The following is a 19585-nucleotide window of genomic DNA, read 5'->3' on the forward strand; positions in this document are numbered from 1 at the left end:
TCACATCAAAAATGAGTACTTAGCTACACCCATCATGAATAAAGAGAAACATAATACCAAAATATACTTCTTTCCAATTTATGCAACAGACAAAAATAGTGAGATCATAGATAAGTTCTATACAATTTCAATGAAATTTTCAAAAATTTCTTTACTGAATTTTCTCATGCTGAAAGCAATAACATTTATAGTAGTTCATAATCTAAAAATATATTTATATATTACATAAAGTTTTGGTAAATGTTATAACATATACAAATACGCAAACTGTAGAATGCAGAGCTTACTTTGGGACATTATTTCTGTAAGATTACTGAAGGACTGAGGTTACACTCTATTAGTATATATTATGGTTTGAATGTTGTCTCCACCCCCTCTCCCCAAAAGTTTGAAATTATGACTCCCAATACTTGTGAATATGACCTTATATATAAATAAGAACTTTGCAGATGTGATCAATTTAAGATGAAATCATTAGGCTGGGCCCTGACCCAGTATGGCTGATGTCCCATATAACAACAGAGACAGAGATTAGAGTGATGCAGCTAAAAGGAATGCCAAAGATTGTTGGCCACTAGTAGAAACTAGGGAAAGGGAAAGGATTCTCTCCTATGAGTTTAAGAGGGAACATAGTCTTACTGATTTTTCTTTTTCTTTCTTTCTTTTTTATTTATTTATTTTTTTACTTTTAGCTTCTAGAAATGTAAGACATTAAGTTTTTGTTGTTTTAAGCTCCCTAGTCTGTGATACGTTCTTACAGCAGCCCTAGAAAACAGACAGACTCACGTATAGGATTTACAGAATTAGGAAATAAAACACAAATGCAAAAGAAGACTGAATCATGAGTCCAAAATGGGCATGGAAGAGAGAGAGAGGTTCCTTCTTGACTTGTTAAAAAATTGCATTATACATTGAACTATACAATTGAGTTACATTTATCTAATTACTTTGCCATAATTGATTTTAAAATTATCTGCAACTTTCTGCAAAAAAGCTACAAATACCTCTTAATAAAATTATATGAGATTATGGACCTTTCTTGTAGAAGCAGAAAAAAAATGATTATAGAGTCAAGAAACACAGATAGACTACATTTATGCATAAACAATCTGAGTTAAAATAATAGTCTAAAATCATTCACATTTGTATTATAATTTCTCAACATGTTTAAGAAAGTAAAATAAAGTAACTGAGACAGTTACAATAATTGTTCTGGAAGTCAGAAGAAAACAAAACTTAGGAAATACTGTTTTAAAATAATATCTCATTTCCAGAAGCGTATCCACCTCACAAATAATGTAAAATGCTAAATCTATTAAAATAAAATGAAACTTTAAATGGATCATAAAGTAAAACAAAAGTCTGTGATATGTAAAAAGCATACAGCTAAAAACAGAACTACTAATAAAGTTTGAAAATGAAAGAATGGACAAAGGCAAATAGAAAAGAAAGGCTTTATAATATCAAATATTATAAATTAAAGGTTATAAATTAAAAAATCATTTAATAGTTTTTAATTTATAACAAACAATACTAAATGAAAAAAAGTACAGTTTTACTGAAAAATTTGCAAGACACAATAAAACGCTAAAAGCATACATTTTAGGAGATTCAAGAAAAAAATACAGAATAGTAAGTTTTATGACGTTTAAGTCACCTATGAATAAAGAAATGGGTGGAAGAGGAAGTGAATGACAGATAAAGTTGATAAAAGTATATAAAATATAAGCAAGTGAGACTATAAAGATTATAAAAGTAAGAACATAAATTAAGTCACAAAATTTATGATATAATTTATGATATATATAAAAATGAAAATGTTTTCTTGTCAAGGATCCCATGAACTCATCACAAAAATGACCATATATGAGGCTACAAAAAGCTCTAATAGATTACTATAATTTTAATTCTCTAATGGTAGTTAAATAAATTAGCAAAATCAGAAACAAATTGGTCCTAAAACCTGGGCATTAAAAATTACTCTAAGAGAATTCTTCAAAGAGGAAATCAAAATAGATGCTGCAGACTCTCCAGGTAATAACAATGAAGACGGCAATGTAAGCTTCGCATCTCAGAACCTATAGGTATAGCTACTGCAGTGCTCTGAGATGAGCCAGAGTCCTAAATATGTACATTGATAAAAAAAAATGAAAACAAGGAAAGTATGTTGTCTACTCAAAAAGTGAGAAAAGAAGACAAACTAAAGATAAAATAAATTAATTAATAAAGATGAAAGCACATATTGGTGAATTAGAAATCAGAAAACTTGTAGAATTAATAAATTCAAGGCTAGTTTTTAAAAAATAATCACCTAAAAATTCTGTATAACTGATACCTAACTTAATAAAAATACACAATGAGATATCACCTCACACCAGTCAGAATGGCTAAAATCAACAAGTCAGGAAATGACAGATGCTGGCGAGGATGTGGAGAAAGGGGAACCCTCCTACACTGTTGGTGGGAATGCAAGCTGGTGCAGCCACTCTGGAAAACAGCATGGAGGTTCCTCAGAATGTTGAAAATAGAACTGCCCTATGACCCAGCAATTGCACTATTGGGTATTTACCCTAAAGATACAAATGTAGTGATCCAAAGGGGCACATGCACCCGAATGTTTATAGCAGCAATGTCCACAATAGCCAAACTATGGAAAGAACCTAGATGTCCATCCACAGATGAATGGATCAAGAAGATGTGGTATATATACACAATGGAATACTATGCAGCCATCAAAAGAAATGAAATCTTGCCATTTGCAACAACATGGATGGAACTAGAGCGTATCATGCTTAGCGAAATAAGTCAAGCAGAGAAAGACAACTATCATATAATCTCCCTGATATGAGGAAGTGGTGATGCAACATGGGGGCTTAAGTGGGTAGGAGAAGAATCAATGAAAGAAGATGGGATTGGGAGGGAGACAAACCATAAGTGACTCTTAATCTCACAAAACAAACTGAGGGTTGCTGGGGGGAGGGGGTTTGGGAGAAGGGGGTGGGATTATGGACATTGGGGAGGGTATGTGCTTTGGTGAGTGCTGTGAAGTGTGTAAACCTGGTGATTCACAGACCTGTACCCCTGGGGATAAAAATATATGTTTATAAAAAATAAAAAGTTAAAAAAAAAAAAAAAAAAACAGAAAAAAAACACCGTATGTCAATTACATCTAATTTCTCCCATAAAATCAAAATTATTTATATATTTTTCTTTTTTCAAAATTATTTATATTAAAAACAGAATCAAACAAAAAAAAATAAAAATATAGAAAAACACAAATAAAATAGGAAATAGCAATGAGAAATTGTGGAGAAAAAGAATAAAATTGTAACTATGTGCATTGATAGATAGTAACTGGACTTATTGTGGTGATTATTTCTTGATATATATAAATATCAAGACATTGTGTTATATACCTGAAACTAATATAATGTTATATGTTAATGATGTCTCAATTAAAAAAATAGAAATGAGGAAGTAAGCACACAGAAAAAAATAGTAAAGACTAAAATATGCTCTGTACTCTACACAAATACCTTTGAAAATTTAGATGAAATGGGATATTTCTAGAAAAATCGAACTAACTCTAAGAGACATAAAATGTTAAACATTAATTACCACAGAATAAAAAGCAAATTCTGTTAGAGGTTCCTCTCCTTTACTCTCCCTTCTCAAAATAATAACCATGATTGATCAGGTCCATAAAATTCCATAGAATTAAACTAAAAAATTAATTAAAAGAAAATTTTAATGCTAATTAAGTTACTTTAAAAAAGTTATATTTTCATATCTTTTATTTTTATTCACCAAAATATTTGTATTAAGCAAGCATAACAATGATACCTTCAACTGATAAAAAATACACATAAAGATAAATAATAAGGGTTCTGAATTATGGGTTTATTAAAAATCCCAAATCAATACTGACAAACATAAATCAGAAACTCATTAAATGAATAAATAAATGAAGTTCATTCCAAATGGGCAAGAAGGAGCTGTAGTAGAAAATTGACTGATATAACTCATCATATAACAAACAAACAAATATGTCTATCTTTTCAAATTATAAAACCATCTACAAAAACTAATATTCTTCCTGATTAAATTTGTGGATAAAATAAGGTTAGATGGTTATTTTATTAAAATCAGAAAATATATCTGTCTCAGCCTAAAAGTCAACATTATAATTAGTGGGTAAGTGTTTGAAAAAAGTCCTCCTCCAAACAGGAACAAATAAGCACCCTAACCACTACCAATTCATATTTTTCTAAAGACAATAGTAAGTTAGAAAGTGACATTAGCGGTGGCTCAGTGGGGTAGTGTTTGCCTTTTGATGAGGTCATGGTCCCTGGGTCTTAGAATCTAGCCCTAGTCAGGGTCAGACTATTCCCTAGCTCAGCAGGGAACTTGTTTTTCCCTCTCCCTGCTGCTTGTGCTCTCTCTCTCCCTCCCTCTCAAATAAATAAATAAAGTCTTTGAAAAATTAAAAAAAAAAAAAAAGAAAGTAACATTAGAAATAAGATTAGTAAATAGGAGATAATAGCATTATTCATAAATGATGTGTTCATAATGTGCAAATCACAAGGGGATCACTGAAAACCTTCTCTCTCTAAGTAAATCAGTAAGATTGTAGGGTGCAAGATTAATATGCAGCAAACTATAATTTTCATAAAATATAAAAAGTAATTAGGATTTATAGCAAAACAATTGAAACAGCAATACCAACAATAATTGTAAATGGTATACTAAAATACCTAAAAATAAACTTTGCTTTAATTTAAAATTTCACTATTTTTCCAGAAAAATTTGAAATGCTAAAAACAAAAAAAGACTTTAATAGAAAGTAAGTTGTACCCTCTTCTTGGATTTGAACAAATTCATTAAGATATAAAATTTCTCTAAATTAATCTATAAATGATTTTCAATAAAATTTCAATAGTTTTCTTATTTTTTGTAAGTTAATAATTTCAAATTTATGATGAAACATTACAGAAATGCCAGATAAGTTTTGGTACAACATTTCACTGAAACTTCTTTTTTTTTCAATAGAAAACGATTGGGTAAACCTTAATAAATTACACATAGTGGAATGATAGGCAACTATAAGAATATGGAGCTCTTCAAGAATAAATACTTATGTAAAACACATTAAATACATGAAGCAAGCTTCAGAATAATATGTGTAGTCTAAAGAAATTTGAACAGAAAAGATAGAGAAATATTATTTGCTTGTGTATCTATAACACATCTCTAGAAAAGTAAAAGGGTGCTTGATCCATAGTTGTGGGCAGAAATCTAATCACTGGGGCTTTATGCTTTTAAAAATGTGAACATTTTAATGCATTATCTACTTAAAAGATAAAATAAAATTTTCTATTCCTAGTTTTTGGAGAAGTATCTTACATGTCATACCATCAAATCAATAGCTGTAACTTTACTTTCATTCAATAAACTTAGACATCTAAGAGTTGGAAAGCTTAATGATAATTCTGATGCAGTGATGAAAATCATGTGAATAATCAAAAGTATTAAAAATATCAAAAAACATTAACTTATCTACACATTGGTAAAATCTCTAGAATGTGGGGCGCCTCCTGGGTGGTTCAGTGGGTTAAAGCCTCTGCCTTCGGCTCAGGTCATGTTCCCAGCGTCCTTGGATAGAGCCCCACATCCGGCTCTCTGCTCCGCAGGGAGACTGCTTCCCCCTCTCCCCCTGCCTGCCTCTCTGCCTACTTGTGATCTCTGTCTGTCAAATAAATAAATGAAATCTCTGTCTGTCAAATAAATAAATAAAATCTCTAAAAAAAAAATCTCTAGAATGTATGCCCCTCAAACAGTGTGGTTTTAATTCTTATCTACACAGAGATGTCAGAAAACTTGGTAGCCTCCAGAGAAAATGGATTAAAGAGTTAAAGAGTTCATTTTAGAACAATAGAGGAAAAAAAATCTTTAGATATGTATGATAGGAAAAGAAAATACTGAAAGTGACTAGGAACAAAATCTATAAAACCATGATCAGTATAAATGACTCATATATGGACTTTCCAAGTAATTCTCAAAACAATGGAACATAAGAGCATCCCATAATTGAAGTACAATTGGGTACCATTATAAAAAAAGAAAGAAACTAGTTAATTACCCAGAGAGGAATGTTTTTCCAGTATATGTTACTTCCAGTGATGTCAAAAGTAAAAACTTAAGTACATTTTCAAAGGCTTTATAAACATAAAGAGAGCCAAATGAAGGACCAAATTTTGAGGCCAATATTTAAAGGGATAAATATATCCTATTGCCATCCTTGTTTGGTACCACTCTCAGAGGAAGCATCCTATGAAGAATTGTCTGTGACCAGCTCTGCTTCTTCTGGGACTAGAGCAGGAAAACTGCCAAAGTTCTAATTGTGCAACTAACAAGCATCAGGGGAATGAAGTAATATTAACTAATAATTGAAACTGTACTGAAAAAACCATGTGTCTGTCTAAGTCAACATGCCTTGATATTTTGATATTTCTATTGAAACAAAAACACTCATAGGATTCATCACTTAGTACATAAATCCTCCATAATTTACACTGACCTTGCTAGTGGAAACATATTCTTTGTTGTTTTTGTCCAAGATTTACTTTGCTCTGTCAGTTGGAGAATCGATTCAGGTCAGGGAGAAAACCTCCAAACACCTATTGTGAGCCAACAGGCAAAAATTAGACCACCTGGTGTGTGAATGCCAGAGGACAAAACACTTTTTGCTTTTTCAGAAAACTCAGTAGAAGGTGTGATGCAGAGTAAGTCTGTCAAAGTAAATGATTAGTTTCCCAAACATGTACAGCTGGTCAGAGGAGCAAAAGAGGACAAATCTAAAAGCCAAACCTTGCTACATCTTTATTGACTTGTCTGGTTTCCCTTCTCAAATATCATATAAATATAGGCATTTCTTTTGCCCTAAACATACACTGCCATCCTTCTGGGAGAACAGCTAAAGACAAATGAATTAGCTGAGGGAAATGGCCAATTTCAGGTTCAGCATCAGGGTGTTTATCTGAAGCTGACTGATCTCATTAGATCCTGAAGGGTATCAGATAGAAAAATCTTTAAGCGATAATTCCTCTTCACCTCATGTTCATGGACACAGAGAAATAAGCCCTGGTGCATGACAATACCAGCGTTCAGTTGCAATATTTGGGATGGTAGCAGGTTCTAAACAGTACCTACCTCCCTAGACAGAGATATTTGACCTCATAGAGTGCTCAAAAGAGTGTGCCAGGTACAGAAACGTTACCAGATTCTACCTGAAAGAATCCATCACTTCCAAACTAGATCATTGCCAAAGCAATTACTTTGCTATTTTTTCCCCCATTTTTATCACAGTGGAGTTGTATTTAGCTTCCTATCCGAACACTGCCAATTCTACTGCTGGAAGAAAGCCCATTGTAAACTAAGATTCAGTCACCCTTGAAGTTGTAAAATTATTTCAGTTTTTCATTCAATCATCATTTTTCTAAAATGTTATGCTCATTTTAAAATTTTTCCTTAATACTTAGATGGGTATTCACTAATTATAAATTCAACAATTAGCTCTATTTTAATCTATCCTGTCCAGAAGATTTAAAAGTTACTCCACAAATACTTTTTCCTTTTCTCTCTCTCTCTGACACACACACATATACACCATTTCCTCTAACTGTATAATAATGATGCCTTTAGAACTTTTTCCATGATCCTCTCATATTGTCACATGCTCATAGGACTGAAATTGTCATTTAATTAAAAAAAATCAACTCACACAAACATACACACATAAATCACATTTAATAAGGAGTTGCTTGGAATGACTGTGTTTCTGGAAAAAAATACGTACACATATAATCTCATTAATCCTGGATTAGAAAATTAAGTCACTCACTTTATAGTGGATTCATATACATTTAGAATAAGTGGCACAATACACCTGAAGGCTAGATGCTTCAGATTTTATTCTCATGTGATACTGGTTTTTGCATTCTCAAAGGTTTCATTAATTCATCATGCTTCAATTTGCAAATGAAATGATTTTGCTTCGGGAAACTACCAAACAAAGAAATATGCTCACATAGTTTGTCATGTTCTATGACCTTAAAAATTAAGAATATTAATTCTATGCAATATATCATGCATATCTCACATTTTGGATGATATACGAATGATAGTTATTCTCAAAATATGAATCTAAGCATGGATTCTGGGTTTGGCAAACAAGTTTAAATAAACCTTTCTTTAGTGCATAGAAAGTAGAGGGGGGAAAGAAAGAAAATAAGAAAGAAAGGAAGCATCTGTAGCCTCATATACTAAAATCAGCTGTAGCATTCATACATATATTTCCCTTAGACTTTCAGATTTCAAATAGGAAAATAGTATAAAAGTAATATTTCCTGTCTTAGTAGTTCTTTTCCTCCTTTTACATATAGATTATACTCACTATAACCATAGCTGTATTTTAAACTGAAGAAGCAATTAGCCTCAAGCCATATTAAAAATGGTATACCACACAAAAAGCTACAAAAATGCATATTAAAACTAATGTGACATATTAAAACTACTGTGATAATTTACCTAACAAATATAAATAAAAGGATAGCAGGCAGTATTTATTCACAAAGGTGCTATAAAACTAAAATTTTCACTGTATATAGGGGTATTATTCTGTTGCATTTTTTTTTCTTCGCAAAAAATTTACTAAGCCATGAATGTATATATACGTTAATTGAGCAATTCCACTCTCAGGAAACAATTTTAAGGAAATTCCCAACAGTAGGAAACATGCTTAATTTATGCCACATTTATATGGTGTGATATCATTTGGACATTAAAAATCATGTTTTAGAAGCATGTTTGATGGCATGGAAAAATGCTGATAATAAAATGTTAAATGATTTTTTACAAAAGGTAATTAAACTGAACAAAGAGCATGAGCTTCATTTTATTATTACACTGGAGGTAATCAACCAAAAATATAGCTCATCAGATAAAATTGCAAAAGCTTGTTGATAAATATGATGTGAAAGGCAGCCTTTCTAATGCAGTTTTTTTTAGTAGTAATAACATTTTAAATGTGTATTGACGCGCACGCACACATGCACACACACAGGATATCTAAAAGCTATTTTGCTCATAAAGTAGTTTCTCATTATTCAAATCTATTCTCAGAAAGCAGATATTTGCTCATGCTATCTAACTTATCTTAAAAGTTAAATTATGAGACATACTCAGTTGTTGAAAAAATGTAAATCTGAGACTTTGTAAGTTGTCTTTTTAATAATAAATATCCTTTCATAATGTAGTTTTACTATTCCATAGGGAATATTCATGTTATTGCTCTACAGAATGGGAAACTAGCAGTTCTGATTTTATTTCAGCCATTGTTATATACTTTATAATGGCAGCTTTATTTTGTTAAAAAATATTATCTTTAATATATATTTCTTTTGTATTAGTACATAAAAATGGTAAATATTTGGTTTACATGTAGAAACTAAAAAAGGATAAAGTCAATTTTAATTCCTGTGTTGTATAGTTCCATAGTATTTTAATAATTAGCTGTACTTAATGCTTATGTGCACTTTGACTCATTTTACCAGGGTGTAAAACCTCTAATCACATAAATACACACAATATTCAGCTATGTACTGCTCAAACATCTTTCTATGCTGTTTAATACTTATGGAAAATATTAACATTTCACAATTATATAAAGTAATGCTTTCAAAAAGTATCAACATATATGGAGTTTCTCTATTCTCTCTCTCTCCTATTCAGGACTTTTGAGCTATTTTATTTCTTAATGGAATAGTGATTCTTTAGGTAATTGTTTTCATTATAGTTCACAGATCAACCCTATCAGAATCAGAGCTTAACAGAAATGAAAATTATTGGGCTTTATACAGACTTATTGAATAAAAAATTATGGGATGTGACACAGCAACCTGTGTATCACCAAGTCTTTCAAGTGATTTTGATGGATGCTAAATTTTGAGAACAATAGCACTGAAGTGTAGACAGTTGTGAGATTTTCAATGTCCACCTCACATCTGGTCCTTCCTTTACATATAGCAGTCAACGTGTTGGAAAAAGAAAGTGTTTATTGTTAGAAACAACTAGGTACACTCAATATTACTGAGTGCTACACAGTAAAATTTACATAGTAGTACAAATGAAATTTTGGAATTTATAATGAAACAGTTAAAACAAACAACTTAAATTACACAGCTGTCACTAGAATTCCTTTCTGGAAAGAAAGTGTTTAGGAAAATACTTGGATAAGCTATTTGAGAAGAAAGTGAAATTGTGAAGATATACTCAGAAAGGAACAAGAAAAAAAAGATATGGATAAAATAATCTGCATAAAAATATGAAGAAAATTTAGTCTATGGGATAAGTAATAGAAAAATGGGTAGTGAGAATGCAGTCTAAATAACAGAAAAAATAGTCAAATGATTACATAATAGAAAACAATTGTCACATGACTTTTGGGAACATGTATATGTCGCAATAAGAATAAATTGCTTTAAGGACCTTCCGTCTTCCAAAGCTTCCTTAAAATCTATTTATATGCCCAAATGTCATGTGCCAGTGAATTGTGGTAAGAAAACTTTTGATTGAAGGAGGTGGGTTGGGAAAATGTAATTATTTTTCTCCCTTCTGAGAGAAGTAAACTATGATAGTAAAGTTATTTTTAAAAGCTATAAGCCATTAAAATAAAAAGAACAAGTGGTAGGTCATCAGCAAACTAGACATTTCAACAAATTTCTAGAAGACAGGTAGAAAGGTATTGACTCGTAAAGCACAGTGCAGGTAGTTGCAGCCAAAAATATTTATGGAGAGGGCTGAAGCTAAGCAGACACGAATCTTGCCTAAAATACTCTTCAGAGGGTTGGGAGGCAGACTTGATGAATCAAGAATGACAGGCAATAAAAAGCCTAAAAACAAGATGATCAACTGAAAGTATTCCCAACAACAACTCTCCTCCACCATCCTTAATAGAATTAAAGGCAGTCAGTTCAGATTCTCTCTTGCAAAGCAAAGCAAAGCAAAGCAAAGCAAAGCAAAGCAAAGGATACTTTCAAAATGGGGCAGCTACATTTTCTTTCAATTTAAATCTGAACATAACACCCTTCTCCAATATCTATCCAGAAGATTCCTGGTTGGGAAGCCCTGGATTAAATTTTGAGAATGTACCCAGTTTCCTTTTTTTGTTTGTTTGGTGTTTTTGTTTGTTGTTTGTTTGTTTTGTACAGTGTTTTAAACTGCTAAAAATTAACTTCTTTAATGGAAAACAAGATCTTGAAAAGTCAGTCATATTAAAGCTGGTTTGATTATTAATAGTTATTTTTTAGGAAGAAGCATTTTCCCTATGTAAGATGTCATACTGCAAATTTAAAATATATATTATCAACAAAATGCATGAAGTGATCATTTGTTCTTGATTAAAAAAAAAATGGAGCTGCTAACAAGGATCTTAGTGCTCCTTAGTAAAACCTCCTTCCCAATGACTACTAGTAGCTTTTTTTTAGCTTATTGGATTTGAGAAAAAGAAAGGTACACATTATTAGGAAAAACTAAAATGAAATTTCCCAGAGCTGAAGAATTACTGTATTCGTTGACTGTGTAGGTGAATAAATAATAATAATTTTAGAATACAAATAATTAGCAATCATTTTGTAGATCTTTAGAACAGCAAAAATTACTGAGTTTATCCTAAACTTTTCAACCCGACAGGGATGGGAGGGGAAACAGGCCTTTTATAAACCTCACATGGTTGTTATTCTCATAAGTAATTTTGGATTCTATGAAACAATAGACAATGCTTTCAAAGGACTGAGAGGAAATGACTCCCAACCCATACAATTGACACAACGGTAAACTATAAATCAAGAGTGAGGGTAAAATAAAGTGGTGTTGTACATACAAGGACTCAAAATTATATATTACATGCCTCATCACATAGTTAATTACTGAAGGATGCATGCCCCAGCTATAGAACGATAGTAGGAAACATGTTTAATGAGTAAAGGATTTAACAGGTAAGTTAAACTGTAATTTCAAGTTTAGGTATCTGAAAAATTTTCAACTAGTCTCCATTGATTAGTGAGACTGAAGAATCAGTTTAAACAAAAACAATTATTCGTAGGATTAATGGAGTCTATAGAGAGGCAAATACAACATCTTTTGAAGGGAAATTCTTTAGGTCTTTGGGTCCTATACAGGAGTGTATAAGTGTTTTATAATCAGTGAGTGCATCAGAAACTTTATATTGACAGTGAAATCCTAAGGGTAAGTTTTGTATGTTACATATTCTGATTATTTTAATGACTTGGAGAAAAAAAATACTAATTTATAAATAAGGTAACTGTCAAAGTTAAAGATGAAAAAAATAAAATGATTAAAATCAGAAAGATTGTCAATATTCCTTCCAGTACTCTTGACACCAAACAGCTAGGATGATTATTACACTGTGGTTTAGCCATTCTAAAAAAAAAGACTTGGAAATAGAACTAATAGGAAGTAATGGAAACATGCTATTTCTCTTACGAAAAAGGGTTGACTTCGTGCAAAAGAAAGATTATTTATTCTTTTGAAATTCCTGGGAAACAAACCTGGGAAACAAAACCTGAGAAATTGACAGTGAAGGTTTTCTTACTAATTGACATTAGTAAGAAAAATTTACAATAAAAAACCCACAAAACTTATGAATCCTCACAAATTACTGGTAAACTGAAGCTAGCAACATATTAAAAAGATTATATACCATGATCATCTGGGGTTTATCCCAGTAATGTAAAGGTATTTTAACATGTTAAAAAAAATCAATTTAGTACCACATTAATAAAATGAAGGGGGAAAAAAAACAGAATTTCTTTTAAATTAACACAGAAAGGAATTTGATTAAAAAAAAATCTAACAAATTTTCATCATGAAACACTGAGAAATCTAACACAAAGGGAAATCCCTCAATATGATTAAGGGAATTTACAGAAAATACAGAGTTCCTATCACTTAATAGTGAAAGATTGAAAACTTTTCCCTTAGTTAAGAAACAAGACAAGAATTTTGACTTTTGCCCCTGTGATTTAACACTGTACTGGAAGGTCTAGCTAGTGCAACTAGGCAAAAGATAAATAAAAGACATCAGATTGGAAAGGAAGAAGTAAAGCTATTTGTATTCACAGATGACATGATACTATAAAAGGGAAGTTATAAAATATCCAAAAAAATGAGCTAATAAACAAAGTCAGGAAAATTACAAAATGAAAGATCAAAACACAAAAATCAGCTCTATTTCTATACCCTTGTAATGAACAATCCAATAAGAAAATAATTCCATTTATAGAGCATGAAACAAAAACCATGTAAGACTAAACTTAACCATGAGGTGCAAAACTTGTACAGTTAAAACTACAAAGCATTGCAAAAGGAATTAAAGAAGACCTAATAAGTAGATTAAACCTGATCTTTCTTCTGTTTTCTTTTTCATATTTTAAATCCCTAGAAGTAATATAAATTTAAAATGACCTTTAACATTATTATTGCAAAGGAGAGCATAATTAATGTATGACTTATATTTACAAACAAATCTCAGTTGATGACTTAGTGTAAAATATTTCCATTTTTAAACTATACAAATGTTTAATCAATTTGTAAGGCAATGAGGCCTCACTTAGTTACTAATTATTTGAACTATTATGCAAACATATTTGTGTTAAAAGTGTTTCATAATGACTCTTTTGTGAAGATCACAAAATAAGTCACAACTGGAAGAAATTGAATGAGAGAACAAAATGCATTTTATAATTTAAAAAGTACATTTCCTTTGTGTAACATATTTCAATAAAAATGTTTTCCCCTAGCAGATCTCATTTAAGTTTCTTAAGTAGGAAAAAGCATTTCAGGCTTCAACAGTTGTTAAAAAAAAATCACTATTGACTCATTCTTTACAAATACTAGAATAAAAATTTAAAAACTTGCTGTGTAAAGTACAGCCATCATTTTTTAAAGTGAGCTAGTATACATTTATATGACATTCTGTAGACAGTGAACAGACACTGTCTCTAAAATATTGTCAATCATTGCCCTCCTGATTTCAGACCTATCTACCTTTTACATACAAAGTCAGTCTAAAATGATACACAACACTCTATTTCTGAGAAAACAATGACCTTTTAAAGCATAATTGAACATAAAATACTTAAAAAATGGCAAGGAATAGAAAGAAAAATGATTTTATATTTCTTTGCTGAAGTGCTGAATGGATCAAATTATCCAAATTTTGCCAGAAGTTCAATAGCATTTTAAAAAGAGACCAGTGGAGGGAAATGTTATGGAACCACAATGAAACCTTTTAATAAGTAGAAATACACTTGGAAAATTGCAGTTATTCAGCCTCAACTCTATGTTCCAGTATCATGGAAGGCTTAGTTTTTAAGCACCCAAATCACTTATTCTTGACCAGAAAACTGAATTTTTGAAGTCTTATATCCTATCAACTTCTTGGAAATAGTTCTGATAAAGCCCCTGATATTCAAATGTATTTTCTCTTTTTTTTGTACAGTGTGTAAAGAATTATTGTGACCAATGTGCTTCATATATAAAGTGAATTTCCCAAAATATCTTATACTACACAAAAGATTATGTAAGTCAGATTTGAACTGAAATGTACAAACAATATTATTTTTTTAAATTGCAGATTTATTGAAGTATAATTGACAAATAAAATTATATATATTTTATATATATTATATATATTTAAGATATCAAAATATCATTAACATGATACATGTATAAAATGTGAAATGATTACCACTAATTATCCATTACCTCAATAGTTACAATTTTGTGTGTGTGTGTGTTTGTGTATGTGTTGTGAGAACATTGAAGATCTATTCTCTTAGCAAATTTCAACTATACAATTGGGTATTATTAACTATAATTTCTATGTTGTACATTAAACTCCAGAACTTATTAATTCTGCATAACAAACTCTGGAGCTTTTGACCAACATCTCCCCCAATGCCTACACTCCCCTTCCCTGGCAATTACCATGTTACTTTTTGCATTTGTGGGTTTGACTGTTTTTTATTCCCCATGTAAGTGAGATCATTCAGTATATGCCTATGTTTGGCTTATTTCACTTAGCATAATGTTCTCCAGATTTACTCATGCTGTTACAATTGATAGGATTTGATTTCAACCTTTTTTTAAAAAGCTGGATAATATTCCATTATAAGTATCTCACATTTTCTTTATCCATTGATCCACTGATGGACACATAGGTTGTTTGTATATCTTAGCTATTGTCAAATGCTTTTTCAGCATCTATTGAGAGTATCATATGGTTCTTGTTCTTTCTTTTATTGATGTGTTGTATCACATTGACTGATTTGCGGATGTTGAACCAACCTTGCAGCCCTGGAATAAATCCCACTTGGTCATGGTGAATAATCTTTTTAATGTACTGTTGAATCCTATTGGCTAGTATTTTGTTGAGTATTTTCGCATCTGTGTTCATCAAGGATATCGGTCTATAGCTCTCTTTTTTGGTGGGATCCTTGTCTGGTTTTGGGATCAAGGTGATGCTGGCCTCATAAAATGAGTTTGGAAGTTTTCCTTCCATTTCTATTTTTTGGAACAGTTTCAGGAGAATAGGAATTAGTTCTTCTTTAAATGTTTGGTAGAATTCCCCCGGGAAGCTGTCTGGCCCTGGGCTTTTGTTTGTTTGGAGATTTTTAATGACTGTTTCAATCTCCTTACTGGTTATGGGTCTGCTCAGGCTTTCTATTTCTTCCTGGGTCAGTTGTGGTAGTTTATATGTTTCTAGGAATGCATCCATTTCTTCCAGATTGTCAAATTTATTGGCGTAGAGTTGCTCATAGTATGTTCTTATAATAGTTTGTATTTCTTTGGTGTTAGTTGTGATCTCTCCTCTTTCATTCATGATTTTATTTATTTGGGTCCTTTCTCTTTTCTTTTTGATAAGTCGGGCCAGGGGTTTATCAATTTTATTAATTCTTTCAAAGAACCAGCTCCTAGTTTCGTTGATTTGTTCTATTGTTTTTTTGGTTTCTATTTCATTGATTTCTGCTCTGATCTTTATGATTTCTCTTCTCCTGCTGGGCTTAGGGTTTCTTTCTTGTTCTTTCTCCAGCTCCTTTAGGTGTAGGGTTAGGTTGTGTACCTGAGACCTTTCTTGTTTCTTGAGAAAGGCTTGTACCGCTATATATTTTCCTCTCAGGACTGCCTTTATTGTGTCCCACAGATTTTGAACCGTTGTATTTTCATTATCATTTGTTTCCATGATTTTTTTCAATTCTTCTTTAATTTCCCGGTTGACCCATTCATTCTTTAGAAGGATACTGTTTAGTCTCCATGTATTTGGGTTCTTTCCAAACTTCCTTTTGTGGTTGAGTTCTAGCTTTAGAGCATTGTGGTCTGAAAATATGCAGGGAATGATCCCAATCTTTTGATACCGGTTGAGTCCTGATTTAGGACCGAGGATGTGATCTATTCTGGAGAATGTTCCATGTGCACTAGAGAAGAATGTGTATTCTGTTGCTTTGGGATGAAATGTTCTGAATATATCTGTGATGTCCATCTGGTCCAGTGTGTCGTTTAAGGTCTTTATTTCCTTGCTGATCTTTTGCTTGGATGACCTGTCCATTTCAGTGAGGGGAGTGTTAAAGTCCCCTACTATTATTGTATTGTTGTTGATGTGTTTCTTTGATTTTGTTATTAATTGGTTTATATAGTTGGCTGCTCCCACGTTGGGGGCATAGATATTTAAAATTGTTAAATCTTCTTGTTGGACAGACCCTTTGAGTATGATATAGTGTCCTTCCTCATCTCTTATTATAGTCTTTGGCTTAAAATCTAGCTATTGTTAATAATGCTACACTGAACACGGTATACAGAAATCTCTTCAAGATCTGGATTTCATTTCTACTGGTACATATCTAAAAGAGTGCTGGATCATGTAGTAGTTGTACTTTCAATTTTTGGGAGAACCTCCATACTGTTTTCTATAATGGCTGTATCAAATTACATTCCCATCAAATAGTGCACATTCTCTTTCTTCAAGATCTTTACTGTCTTCACATTTTTTTTTATTCTTAGGAGAATTACTGAGTTAGACCAGAACACAATGGTTCATTTCATAGTTGAGATACTGTGATTCTAGAGAGACAGGAAAATGTTGGCAGAGTAGGATTCTAGATTCACCTGGTCCCATGAATACAATTAGTTAACTATGAAATCATCCTAAATACCCCCAGAAATTGACCAGAAGACTAACAGAACAAAACTAAAGGGAAAGAACAGCTAGAATGAAGATGGTAAGATATATGGAGACATGGATTAGGGGAGAAATGGATCTTGGCTACTGTGGTTGTAGAGAAGGGTAAGAGAGAGGAACACACAGTGGAACACACAAAGAGAATGTTTCCCAAAAGACACTGGCTTGGAAAATGAGACAGGCTGAATTTCCTGAGTTCTTGCAAAGAGTAAAGCTTAAATAAATGAGATTAAAAACATGTTTGCTGCAATAAATATCAGGGTGGAAGAAACAGAAGAATATATTAATTTTCTAGAAGACAAAGTAATGGAAAGCAATGAAGTTGAACAAGAGAGAGAAAGAAGAATGATGCAAAATGAGAATAGACTTAGGGAACTCAGTGATTTCACACACACTAACATTTGCATCATAGGAGTCCCAGAAGAAGAACAGAGGGAAAAGAAGCAGAAACTTTATTTGAAGAAATAATAGCTGAAAAGTTCCTTCTGGGCTCCAGAAAGCTCATACTCTTCCATCTCTGAAGCAACAGGATCTGAGACTAAAAAAAGTGGAAAGCCTGGGCCATTCTTACTGTCTGGATCCAGAGACAAGACTATTAAGATGTGGGACGTCAGTACTGGCATGTGCCTTATGACCCTAGTGGGTCATGATAACTGGTTACGTGGAATTCTGTTCTGTTCCATTCTGAGGGGAAGTTTATTTTGAGTTGTACTGATGACAAGACCCTACGTGTGTGGGATTACAAGATCAAGCGATGCATAAAGACCCTCAATACACATGAACACTTTGTTACCTCCTTGGATTTCCATGAAGACAGCACCATACATGGTCACTGGCAATGTAGATCAAACAGTAGAGGTGTGGGAGTGCCGTTGATTGAGTCTCATTGAGTCTCATTTGGCCCCTCCTCCCATTTTCCTCTGGATGCACTCTGATGATACCATAGTTACCCCATTGAGTTCTGTTTAAATAAATATTGTCCTTTCATATAAATTATTCTGGATGTAGATTGAGCTTATTAAATGTTACACACAAAGTATTGATGCATGGTGAATCCAAATTGTATACTGTAAATTTACATATGTTGTCTAGAAGTACCATAGGGTTTAAAAACCTGGGCTGGCATTGGTCACACCAGGCCTAAGAAGGCAGAAGTTGAATAAATTGAACTAGGGTACTAAACTGAATAGTTGACAGTGTCATTTTATGTTGGATTATTAATTCCTGTTTTTCTTTCTGCTATCTGTTGGTGCCTGACTTGATGGCCTCATTTGGGGAAAAGTGGTGATTATTAGGACTTTTTCTGAAATGTGTATCTATGTAACATCACTTAAGCAGGCCCACACAAGACACATGGTAATTAAATTTTAAAAATACGCTGCTAGGGGCACCTGGGTGGCTCAGTGGGTTAAAAAATACACTGCTAAAGAAAAAAGAAAAAATCTTAAAAAAATCTTAAAAGCAACAAGACAAAAGAAGACAGTAACTTACAATGGAAAACACATAAGACTAGCTAAAGATTTTCCAATAGAACTTGTCAAGTCAGAAGGGAGTGGGATGATATATTCAATATGCTGAATGAGAAAAATCTGCAGTCAAGAATACTCTATCCAGCAAGTCTATCATTCAGAATAGAAGGACAGATAAAGAGTTTCCCAGATAAGCAAAACATAAAGAAGTTCATGATCATTAACCCAGCCCTGTAAGAATTATTAAATGGAATGCTTTGGGTGGAAAGGAGAGAATAAAAGTGAAAGTATAAAGGCAGGAAACATAAAAGCAGTTTAAAATGAATATTTCTGTAAAAAAATCACTCAAGGAACTAAGAAAAGAGGGTATAAAATACATAACATACCTAAAATGTCAGGAGGAGAGGAAAAAATAACAGGTTCAAACTTAAATGACCATCAGCTTAATATAGACTGCTATAAGCAGAAGAAGTTATATACAAACCTAATGCTAGCCATATATCAAAAACACTAATTAATATGCAAAGAATAAATAGAAAGAATCCAAATATATCACTAAAGAAAATGGGCAAAATATGAAAGAAAAATAGAAAGAGAGAATCTTCAGAAACAATGAAAAACAGATAACACAGCAATAAATATAAATTGATCAATATGTATCTACCACTAATGTAAATGAACTAAATGGTCCAATCAAGACATGGAGTGTTAAAATGGATTGAAAAACAACAACACAAAAACAACAACAAAAATCTATATGTTGCCTCCAGGAGACTCATTTTAGATCCAAAGAGACCTGCAG

At 32.1% G+C, this 19585-nt stretch overlaps 1 protein-coding gene across 4 annotated transcripts in view; it reads right to left on the reverse strand.

Moving 5' to 3' along the window:
- GRID2 (glutamate ionotropic receptor delta type subunit 2) overlaps positions 1 to 19585 on the reverse strand; it is a 1513029-nt gene that overhangs the window by 835686 nt on the left and 657758 nt on the right. Inside the window, exon 1 of one of the 4 annotated variants that reach the window (XM_082728075.1) lies at positions 6578 to 6639. The exons of the other annotated variants lie outside the window; for them this stretch is intronic. The gene's annotated coding sequence lies outside the window, so the exon portion shown is untranslated. Of the gene's footprint in view, positions 1 to 6577; positions 6640 to 19585 lie in introns of those variants that run through there. 4 annotated transcript variants of the gene reach the window in all.

The sequence above is a fragment of the Mustela nivalis genome (genome assembly GCF_964662115.1).
Source record: "Mustela nivalis genome assembly, chromosome: 4".
Classification (NCBI taxonomy): domain Eukaryota; kingdom Metazoa; phylum Chordata; class Mammalia; order Carnivora; family Mustelidae; genus Mustela; species Mustela nivalis.